This window comes from Silene latifolia, chromosome Y, assembly GCF_048544455.1.
Source record: "Silene latifolia isolate original U9 population chromosome Y, ASM4854445v1, whole genome shotgun sequence".
In the NCBI taxonomy this organism is placed as follows: domain Eukaryota; kingdom Viridiplantae; phylum Streptophyta; class Magnoliopsida; order Caryophyllales; family Caryophyllaceae; genus Silene; species Silene latifolia.
In genome coordinates, this window is record NC_133538.1 from 103,121,626 (window position 1) to 103,133,356 (window position 11,731).

Sequence of the window (11,731 nt, forward strand, 5' to 3'; positions counted from 1 at the left end):
GAGCTGTCTCAGAGGCTGAGTCAACTATTGTCACCCCTACTCCCGCGAAGAGTAGCAACCTAGAGCTTGTCCCAGGGGCCACCTCCTCTGCAACGTCGCCTCTGACTCCCCACGAGATGTTTGTAGTGTCCGAGCTCTTCGCTCAAATTGACTTAATGAATGCCAAGTTTTCATACGACTCATCTCATTTTAACTGCAATTCAATTCTGAACGAACATGAGGAATTTGACTTGAGTGACTACCCACCTCATTTAGCCAAAGAAATCGACAAACGCAAACATATAACACCCATCATTGAGGAGACCGGACCTATTAACATAGAGACTGACCAAACACCTCAAGAACTTAAGATAGGGACCACCCTTGACCCCTCGTAAAGACAGCAATTCATCGACCTCTTCCTCGAATACAAGGATGTATTCGCATAGTCCCACAAAGACATGCTTGGGATTGACAGGGAGATCGCAGAGCACAAGATACACATTAACCTCGGATCCAAACCCGTGAAGCAAAAACTACGCCGCATGCGCCCCGAATGGGCATTGAAAATTAAAGAAAAAGTTGACAAGTAGTTCAAAGCTGGATTCATCAAAGTATGGGAGAATCCGGGTCTACGTTGACTTCAGAAATCTGAACAAGGCAAGTCCAAAGGACGACTTCCTCTTACCGCACGTCGACATCTTGGTAGACAACACCGCCGAACACGCCCTATTATCATTCATGGACGGTTATGCCGGATACAACCAAATTAAAATGGCTGAGGAAGACATGCACAAGACCGCTTCCAATACACAGTGGGGCACTTATGCTACACTGTCATGCCTTTCGGTCTAATCAACGCCGGAGTAACTTACAAAAGAACTGCCACCACTGTCCTACACGACATGATGCATAAGGAAGTGGAGGTTGATCGTTAAATCAAAAGAGCAAGATGGCCACATCGACTCCCTTCAAATATTCTTCGCCCGCCTTCGGAAATAAAACATGAGACTTAATCCTCAGAAGTGTGCATTCGGGGTCACCTCCTGAAAACTCCTGGGACACATCGTTGATACGTGCATTTTATATAGTCTTTTTAGCCTAATTTATGCACGTATTTCTACGCTTTTATCATAGTTTATGCGACGAAATGCCCCGAATATGCTACTTTGGTTTGTTTTGTCTTATTTGCAGGAATGAACCAGAAATTAGTGAAATCAAGCCTTTTACCGTCCGTTTAGCATGCATTTGGAGGAAGAGATAATTTGGAGCAGGAATTATAGCTGTCTTGGGATGCGTGAAGCTGTTTCGGGAGCTAAAAGGACAGGTCAAAATCAATCTAACGTGAATAATGAGCTGCTGAAGTCAAGACCCACTTGATCGAGTAGTTTTCCACTCGATCGAGTGGTTTTAGGTTTAATAACTAGTCGCTCGAGCAGTTTTATGGTCGATCGACCAGTTCAATAATAGCATTTACTCGATCGAGCAGTTTTTGGCTGAGTTTGCTCGATCGAGTGGTTTTATTCCACTCGATCGAGTGGATTTGTCTACGAGCTAGGCTTTTTAGGTTTAATTCCGTCAATTAGGTTAATAAATCCTATTTTTCTTATAAATAGGAAGTCAGTATGTCATTGTAAACTCTCTCTCTGGACTCCGGGGGCTTCTCCTCTCTAACTATTGTTGACACTGCTACTGTTACTTCTGTTCTTCATTATTTTCCGGATCAATATTTCAGTAATTCATTCCTTCTCTTTACTTTTATTTAATGTTTATTTCTCCTTTATTTCTTGTTCTCCCTTTAATCATGTCTAGCTAATTCCCTTAGTATGTTAGGATTAGGGAAGCCGTGGTAGCGATATGATAGGACCAACTTGATTAGATTAGTCTTGCGATAAGAATTGTATTAGGCAATATAATTGTTATTAGGTTGAATGAATGCATGCAGGAGACCATTTATCTAGTTAACCCCGACCTGGATCGAAAGATTGGAAAGGAAGGCTTGCTTAATTACAATAGGTGATACCTAATTAGGGCGAAAGCTAAGTTAGGAGACCGTAGGGCGGTTTAAGGACCGAAAGGTGACGACCATAGCTCTTCTTATCAATAGTTTAATGACTCAGTTGACCCGTTAGTGTAGCTGCCACGGTAGACCGACTCCTAGCATACTCCCTTCTCTTACTGTTAATTTCCCTTATTCATTTCCCTCTCAATTTAGCCTCTTTAGTTTAATCAAAACATTTCAAACCCCCATTAGTGACATTAGACAGATAAAATGAACAAGTAGATAGTAAACCGCCTCCCTGTGGAGATCGACCCTGCTTACTGCTGACTTCTGTTAGTAGTAATCTAGGAATTTATTTTTGGTACGAAACGACAATATCAAATTTTGGCGCCGTTCCCGAGGAGGCAAATAAATATTTACTTGTTTAATTTTTGTCTGTTCTTAGCCCAGGGGATTTTTCCCTTGAGGTCGTTCTAATCTTTCCTTTAGAGCTATTTTGATAGGCCTTACAGGTACTACCTAGATAGTTCTAGGTGAAAGATCGTCAAAGGGAAGGCTTGAGTACCTTTGACCCATCACCAATGTCCTATTATATGGAACAGCCGGTGATTTGCTGCGGGAGATGTGGTTCTGCTGAGCACAATGCAGCTGTAATTGCGCCGCCACATCCACCCTATCAATGGCCACCGCGACAAGATCCTCCTGATATACAAGAAGAAGAAGTTCCGGAGCTGAAATCTTTATTGGAGACACTTGCATCTCAAATGCAAGATTATGATCGAGTGAGGCAAGATTATGATAGACGCACTTATTCGCGACTTGATAAGCTCGAAACTGACGTTGCTCAGTTAGCAGCTGAGATGCAAGAAGAAGAGGTATACCTTGCTGAGAGCGGTTTTTCCCCTGAGGAAACCGTGTTGGCCAATGCTGAGCATGACTTTTATGACTCGGACGACGAGTTTCTATCACATTTCACTGCCTTACACGAAGATTTCAGCCCTGTACAGGAGGAATCACTCGATCGAGTGACTAATATTAGTCGATCGAGTGGATTCCCAGAAGAAAGTGCTCGATCGAGTGAAATTTCTACTCGATCGAGTGAGACGCAGGAGGAAAGTGGTCGATCGAGTATTAATTCTACTCGATCGAGTAGTCTGGCCATTGGGAGCATTGATGCGTCATTTGGGTTTGTTTTAGACGACAATTTTTACGATAATAATGGATACGGTGAGTCTCCCCTATTCAAAGCCGAGCTGGATGCGCTTGAGGCTGAGATTTACGGGATGAAATCCATTGAGGAGGTTGATGAAGAAGCAGCTGAGTCAGTAATTACTCCTAGCACGGAAGAGGTAATAAATTCTTTTATCTATGATTCCGTCATTGAGAGCGACCAACCTGAGGTAGTAAACGACAAATTTACTATTGTTTGTTTTAATAGTATTTTGCCTCATTTAATTCGTGCTTTTTCTTTTACAGCTATACCTCCTCGTATGTGGACGCGTATTTTAACGATTTTTCACCATCCTTATCGTTTTAATCTTGTCAAACTGAAACGGGGCCCTAACATATTGACAATTGCTCCCGCGCTCCTTTATTTTGTGGATAAATTTAGGAGCTCACATAGGAAATTTGTTAGACTTAAATGTTTACATATTTTTATTTCCTATTTCTTTATTCCACTGTGGTGCTACTTACATTTCTGTGTAGAACATGCGCAGATGTATGATCTCATGCTGCGCGCTTTGAGCTGTTTTGATTGTGATTAATTAGAGAGCCTCGAAGAAAAGAAGGTCGAGCTGGGACCTGACTGAAGCTAGCGCTACCCGGGAGGCAACCCGGAATTTTTATTTTGCATTTTTATTTAATTTCAGTTGTAATAAATGGTTTTCATACCATAGACTATCTCAGTATGCTTGTTTAGTTAGTTTGCGGGCTGTTTTTATTTGCGTTTTGCAGGAACACACTGAGGATCACTCGATCGAGTACTTTTTGTACTCGATCGAGCACTTTTGCTGCTAAATCCACTCGATCGAGTGATTATTTTACTCGATCGAGCACCTGCAAAGAGAGAACTACTCGATCGACTGCTATTCTTCTCGATCGAGCAGTTTTAGACGCCCAGTTCACTCGACCGACCACTGTTCGATTGCTATCGAGTGTTATTGACTTAGATTAGCTTCCTGAGACGATATTTGGGCTGTTTAGCGACCTCCCATGTTCATGGTCGGTTTGGGGAGGTCCTTTTCTTCGCACATTTTTGTAAGCTTTCCGTATTTACTCTCTTTCTCTTTTATTTTGCATTTCCTTTCCATGTTTTGGTACAATGAGGGCATTGTACGGTATGGTTTGAGGAGGTTATGCATCCATATTTGCGTCTGCATGTTGTTTTTATTTGCATTTCTGTTATCACGTTTAATTTTTGTATGCATTGCTGTTTATTTTTCATATAAAATTTAAAATCTCATAAAAAATTGTTAAAATTCAAAAAATTTCACTTTTATTTTAGCATATAGGTTGAGTCGGAACGATAGATTCCAGTGATGAAATTGCTCTATAACTTATCTTTTTGCTTAAGCCTTGCATTAAACTGTTATCTTTTAGCTATGTCTTATTGCATATCCACGAGTTAATGTTAAATTCAGCTGAACATATAGACTCGACCTGAAATTTTGGCAACCTACTTATAATTTCTAAGGATTAGAGCCTTATAAACTGGTGTCATTTGTGACCAGATTCATGTAGGATTGTGAGTAGTTACTCCTTGCATATCATGTTCATCAATTTGCACATATATGAAATTCAATTGCTTTTGCCTGCATACATTCGGGTTAGTGGTTGGTGTCACATGCAGGGAGGTGCTTACAATTTCCCTTTCCTTTCATTTTTACCCATAAACTCCACATTAGCCAAATTTGCCTGCTGACCCTTAACTACATCCCAAATTTAGCCTGCCTTGTCAAGCTAGTTTAGTGTATGTTTTTGCGGTATATTTTTTTTCATTGTGCCAAGTTTGGCTTGTATTTGATGATTCGGAGTTGGTAATCTATGAAGAAAAGGAAGTTGACGATGAAAAAGACGTGAAAAAGAAAAGAAAAAAAAAGAAGTTGAAAAAAAGGAATTCGAAAAATGAAAAAAGAATTCAGAAAAAGAATGTGAAGAAGAGAAACCGAGAAAAAATAGAAAGAAAAAAAAATCAAAAAAAAGAAAGATGTTTGATTATGAGACGGTTTCACTCCTATGTTCTATCTTATATCATTTGAGGAGTAAATTATGGTTCGGTTTGGTGAGATTGTATGCCGAATGAAGGGTATGTGCTTAATTTCATAATTGAGTTGGAAATGGATGTTGTCATATGGTTTTGTTTAGGTACTAGCTTGATCACCTATACCTCCACATTCCCATAAATGTTTTGCCTTTTCTTACCCATTGCCTCACTTTACCATATTTTTGTAAGCCCTCGGCTGTGACAAGACCTTGTTTGGTTGGAATGTATGTTTGGTAGCTAGAATTATCTATCATATTAGTTGCATGCATGTTTATGTGGGTCGTAGTTTAGGTGAGCGACTATTTTTTTTCTTTCTCTCTTACATATATATGTTCACACTTTGCTTCATGAGAGAAGAGTGACCCGTGAGAGTCCATTATTAAAGGTCTTGCAAGGTCGACGGTTCAGATATTTTATGAACATCCTATAACTCGTTTGCATTTGACTACTTTGCTATAAGTGTTAGTTTGCTTGCATTAAATTGGCTTAAGGGGGCATTTGTAGCTAGCTCTGAGTTATCTTTTCCGTTCCATTAGTTTGCATTTAGTTTACTCGAGGACGAGTAAAGGTTTGGTTTGGGGAGATTTGATACGTGCATTTTATATAGTCTTTTTAGCCTAATTTATGCACGTATTTCTACGCTTTTATCGTAGTTTATGCTACGAAATGCCCCGAATATGCTACTTTGGTTTGTTTTGTCTTATTTGCAGGAATGAACCAGAAAGTAGTGAAATCAAGCCTTTTACCATCCGTTTAGCATGCATTTGGAGGAAGAGATAATTTGGAGCGGGAATTATAGCTGTCTTGGGATGCGTGAAGCTGTTTCGGGAGCTAAAAGGACAGGTCAAAATCAATCTAACGTGAATAATGAGCTGCTGAAGTCAAGACCCACTTGATCGAGTAGTTTTCCACTCGATCGAGTGGTTTTAGGTTTAATAACTAGTCGCTCGAGCAGTTTTATGGTCGATCGACCAGTTCAATAATAGCATTTACTCGATCGAGCACTATTCTTGGTCGATCGAGCAGTTTTTGGCTGAGTTTGCTCAATCGAGTGGTTTTATTCCACTCGATCGAGTGGATTTGTCTACGAGCTGGGCTTTTTAGGTTTAATTCCGTCAATTAGGTTAATAAATCCTATTTTTCTTTTTTTTTAGGTGAAATGTGAAAATTCTATTAATAATTAAGCAAGTTACATTATCATCACCATACAATCACCATGCATACCCAGACTAGTAAAATCCTATTTTTCTTATAAATAGGAAGTCAGTATGTCATTGTAAACTCTCTCTCTCTGGACTCTTGGGGCTTCTCCTCTCTAACTATTGTTGACACTGCTACTGTTACTTCTGTTCTTCATTATTTTCCGGATCAATATTTCAGTAATTCATTCCTTCTCTTTACTTTTATTGAATGTTTATTTCTCCTTTATTTCTTGTTCTCCCTTTAATCATGTCTAACTAATTTCCTTAGTATGTTAGGATTAGGGAAGCCGTGGTAGCGATATGATAGGACCAACTTGATTAGATTAGTCTTGCGATAAGAATTGTATTAGGCAATATAATTGTTATTAGGTTGAATGAATGCATGCAGGAGACCATTTATCTAGTTAACCCCGACCTGGAACGAAATATTGGAAGGGAAGGCTTGCTTAATTACAATAGGTGATACCTAATTAGGGCAAAAGCTAAGTTAGGAGACCCTAGGGCGGTTTAAGGACCGAAAGGTGACGACCATAGCTCTTCTTATCAATAGTTTAATTGACTCGGTTGACCCGTTAGTGTAGCTGCCACGGTAGACCGACTCCTAGCATACTCCCTTCTCTTACTGTTAATTTCCCTTATTCATTTCCCTCTCGCTTTAGCCTCTTTAGTTTAATCAAAACATTTCAAACCCCCATTAGTGACATTAGACAGATAAAATGAACAAGTAGATAGTAAACCGCCTCCCTGTGGAGATCGACCCTACTTACCGCTGACTTCTGTTAGTAATAATCTAGGAATTTATTTTTGGTACGAAACGACAGTATCAATCGTCAGTAAAAGAGGTATCGAAATGCATCCAACCAAAATCAAAGCTCTCCAGTAAATGCCTCGACCTAAAAACGAGAAGGAGATTTGGGGATTCCTTGGTCAAGTTCAATACATCAGCTACGTCATAGCCAAGCTCGCCATGATTTACGAGCCAATCTTCAAGAAGCTCCGCGTCACCGATCACACCAATTGGGACAATGATTGCCAAAAAGCCTTTGACAGGATAAAAGAAATCCTAGCTAAGCAACATGTCCTTATGCCGCCACAACAGGGAACGCCTCTATCCCTATACCTGACCGTCACCAACACGGCCATGGGAGCAATGCTAGAACAGACAGTCAACGGCGAAGAACGAGCCATTTATTACATCAACAGAAAACCCCGTCAACGAGGATCCAACGACCGACACATGGTCACTCTCTGACGAAGACATCCTTTGTGCCAAAACCGACGCATGGGACCTATACTTCGCCGGTGCATTAAACCAGAGAGGCTTTGAAGTATGAATACTTCTGATATCACCCGAAGGAGGACACATTCCGATCTCATTCAAGCTAGACTTCACCATCACAACCAATGCCGCCGAATATGAAGCATGCCTCATTGGCCTACAAGCAGCTATAACACTTGGCATCAAAAGATTGAGGGTGCACGGTGACTCCTCGCTCATCATCAATAAAGTGTCCGGATCATGGAAGATCTGAAGCGACAGACTAGCACCTTACCAAGCAAAAATCAATCAAGAAGCCAAATTCTTCGACCAAATTGACTACTTCCACTTGCCAAGAGAGGAAAATCAATTTGCTGATGCCCTAGCAAAACTGGCTTCACTCATCAACATACGTCATGACATGACATCCATGCCCTTATGCGTCGAGAGAAGGAGCGAGCCATCTCATATTTGCACCATCAACAACAACGAGGAAAGCCATGTTGAACTTTGGTACCAAGCTATCCTTAACTACAAAACCAAAAATGAATTCCTTCCCAACTCCGATCCAAGAGGACAAAGAGCCATCTGCGCCATCAACAACGACGAGGAAAGCCATGCTGAACTTTGGTACAAACCTATCCTTAACTACAAAACCAAAAACGAATTCCCTCCCAACTCCGATCCAAGAGGACAAAGAGCCATCCGTTTACTTGCATCACAATTCGTGAAAAATCAAAACCAACTCTACAAAAGAACACATCAAGGAATCATTCTCCTTTGCATTAACCACAACAAAGCCAAGAAAGTCATGGAAGAGGTCCACGATGGAGAGTGTGGCCCTCACATGAACGCAATGATACTAGCCCAAAAAATCATGCGGTTAGGCTACTACTGGACCACTATGGAAGCCGCTTGTAGAAACTACGTCAAACATTCCCACAATTGCCAAATATTCGCCAACATACACCACCATCCCTTCTATACACCATGACATCACCCTGGCCTTTATCGACCTGGGGCATCGACATCATCGGCAAAGTCAATCCGATAGGCACCGAAGGACATTGTTTCATCCTAGTCACCATAGACTACTTCACAAAGTGGGTATGATATGTTCATTTTATATATACTTTTACCCCTCATTTTAGCTCGATTTCTATTGATTATCATACTTTAATTAGTATATTTTTGAGCTAATTTTGTGTTCTAGGTGTATCGTTGTGTTTGTTACGGTTTTGTAGGAATCTAAGCATTTAGAGGCTTTTTCCTATGATTTTGTACACCAAGTTCACTAAGCTAAACAAGGCCAAATATTGGACTAAGTGTGTGAAGATTGCTTGGGTTTTGCATGAAGATTAGTGGATTGAAGTAAGGAATTACAAATGAAGCCAAATGTAAAGTCAACCCCAAAATGAAGGTCCATATTAAGGTGCAAGCATTGGATGCCAAGAGAGCTTAGGATGCTAGGAATTTAGAGCATTACCAGGTGATTAAGGAGCATTAAAAACGAAGCATATAGATTCCTCACATAATTAATCAAGAATTAAGACGATTGACCGAGGAACACACGACCCGATCGGGGCCGCCTAACCCCGATCGGGGTTGTATGCTCAGTGATGGCTTACGTTTTCTCCTCCTCTCCTATAAATAGGAGAGGTATTCCTAGGTTTTAGGCATCCCATTTTACGTCCAAGTTTACTACAATAAGCCTCAAGCATTATAAGTTTTCTCTCATTAGTTTTCATTTCAAGTTTAAGTTGTTAAGCATTCCTTAGTTAATCTTTCAACATTTTGTATTTCAAGAGATTCTCAAGCATTTGTTATTCAAACTTTTGGTTATTAGTTGGTTGTTCTTCCATACAAGTCCTCCTTTATAAGGTATTTCTTATTGCAAGTTTACAATTTACATCATTGCTTTAGTCATCACATAGTTATCATAGTCAAGTATTTCATATTTACTTAGCTTTGTTCTTTTCGTATGTTATATCACCTAATTAGTATAAATTCATATAACCATGTTCAACATTCCTTACAATTTAGTTTACATTTTACATCTTAGTATGAGTAGCTAAATTCTCTAGTCTAAAGGCTAGGGGAGCCATGCAAAATCAAACATGTAACATGATTAAATAAAGTTCATAATAATATTGATCAATTGCTTCCATCACATGTTTGCTTTGTTACGCTTAATCTTTGATTATCGGCCGTAGTCGTAGATTAAAACTTGTTTATTCGTTCTAAAGTTAAGAGGCACAGAATTGAATTAGACTAAGAATGTGTGGTAGGACGACCTAGTCATGGACGAGAGTTTTTCTAGGACCCGGTCTATGGTTGATACTAATACCGTAAGGTGGGTATCTTTAAGCCTAAGTAATTGACAAGATTATTAGTATCAAATTTATCATGTTCATATGTTTACCTTTGCATGAGTGACCCGAACCCTTTAGACTATCTTTTATCATATTATTTACATTGCAATTTTCATTAATCATCAAACCAAACAAACCAAATCCAAATCGTAATCGACCTTGATAAAAATCTACCCATAGCAATTCACGACGTAATTCCCGTTTCCTTTTGTTCGACCCCTATTACTACATTAATTTGTGTCTAGGGAAATTATCTTTTCATAGGTACGCGATAAACCTATCAAATTTTGGCGCCGTTGCCGGGGAAACGGTTTTATTGCTTTTTGAATTGTCGATTTTTATCTTGTTTTCCTTTGTCTTGGGGAACACTTGTTCCTTAAGACCGTTACTTATCACTTCTCTAGAAATTGTTGTCTTATGCCCAGGTCCTCTCGTAGTGGAGAATTGCTTTCACCGGATTCCGATCCCGAGAAAACATTTAGGAGAAGACGACGTTTTTGGAGGGAAGTGAAAGAAGCCACTTCTCCCGTACAAGTTGAAAGTGCTAGGAGGTTTCAAGTTCATCATCTCCACCACCATCACCATCTACTACCAAAAAGATGGTGAAACTTTCCGATCACTCAAAGCCCACCGCGGCCATGCTTCCGGCCGGAATCACAACTACTCAAATCACCGCGCCGGACTTCGAGATCAAACCGGCTTTCAATATCCTTGTGGAGAGGAAGCAATTTGGGGGAATTCCTTTGGAGGATCCCAATTTGCATGTGCAAAACTTTTGTGACTATTGCTCCATGATCCGTCAAACGGGCGTCACCCAAGCCCAAATAAGGGAAATACTTTTCCCTTTCTCATTGAAGGACAAGGCCAAACTTTGGATCAATAGCCTTGACCGCACCGCCATGGGAATCACAAATTGGGAGACTTTGGCCCTTGCTTTCTATCAAAAGTTTTTTCCACCAGAGAAAACTCAAACTTTGAGGAGCCAAATCACTGGATTCCGTCAACAAGCTCTTGAGAGCTTATATGAGGCTTGGGAGAGGTATAAAGAGCTTCAAAGGCAATGCCCACATCATGGGCTAGATGATTGGTTTCTAGCAATAACATTCTATAATGGATGTTGTGCCGAGTCCCGAAGGATTCTTGATTCCGCCAACAATGGGCGGTTTGATCAAATTGACACTGACCTTGCTCATGCCACGATCGAATCTATGGCGGTCCATGATGCCCAATATGTCAATTCCCGTGTTGTGCCACCTAAAGGTAAAGAAGAATCCTCTAACAACTCTGTTTTGCTAGCTCAAATTGCTTTGCTCCAACAACAATTGGCGGAAAGGGATGCTAGAGATTCCATTCAACAAGTCAATGTCATGTCTTCCACGAGCCAAATCGTTGTGTGTGAAGGTTGCGGAGGTGCGGGTCACTATGCCGCTCATTGACAAGCTCCCATTGAAGAGGTAAATGCCTTTTTAGCCTTAAGACAAAATGCACAAAATGCTTATCCACTGGGTACATTCTCAAACACATATAACCCAAATTCAAGATTTCACTCGAATGTGTCTTATAGAAGCAACAATGTGCTAAATCCTCAACCACAACCCCCACCACAACAAAATGCCTTTGTCCCTCAACAACAAAAATATATCCCTCCACCGG

At 40.3% G+C, this 11,731-nt stretch overlaps 1 non-coding gene across 1 annotated transcript; it reads right to left on the bottom strand.

Moving 5' to 3' along the window:
- Window positions 1–11,049: 11,049 nt before the first annotated feature.
- On the bottom strand, window positions 11,050–11,156 carry LOC141635014 (small nucleolar RNA R71). Its single transcript, XR_012539724.1, has one exon. It is a non-coding gene; the product is annotated as a small nucleolar RNA R71 (small nucleolar RNA).
- Between the last annotated feature and the right edge of the window lie 575 nt (window positions 11,157–11,731).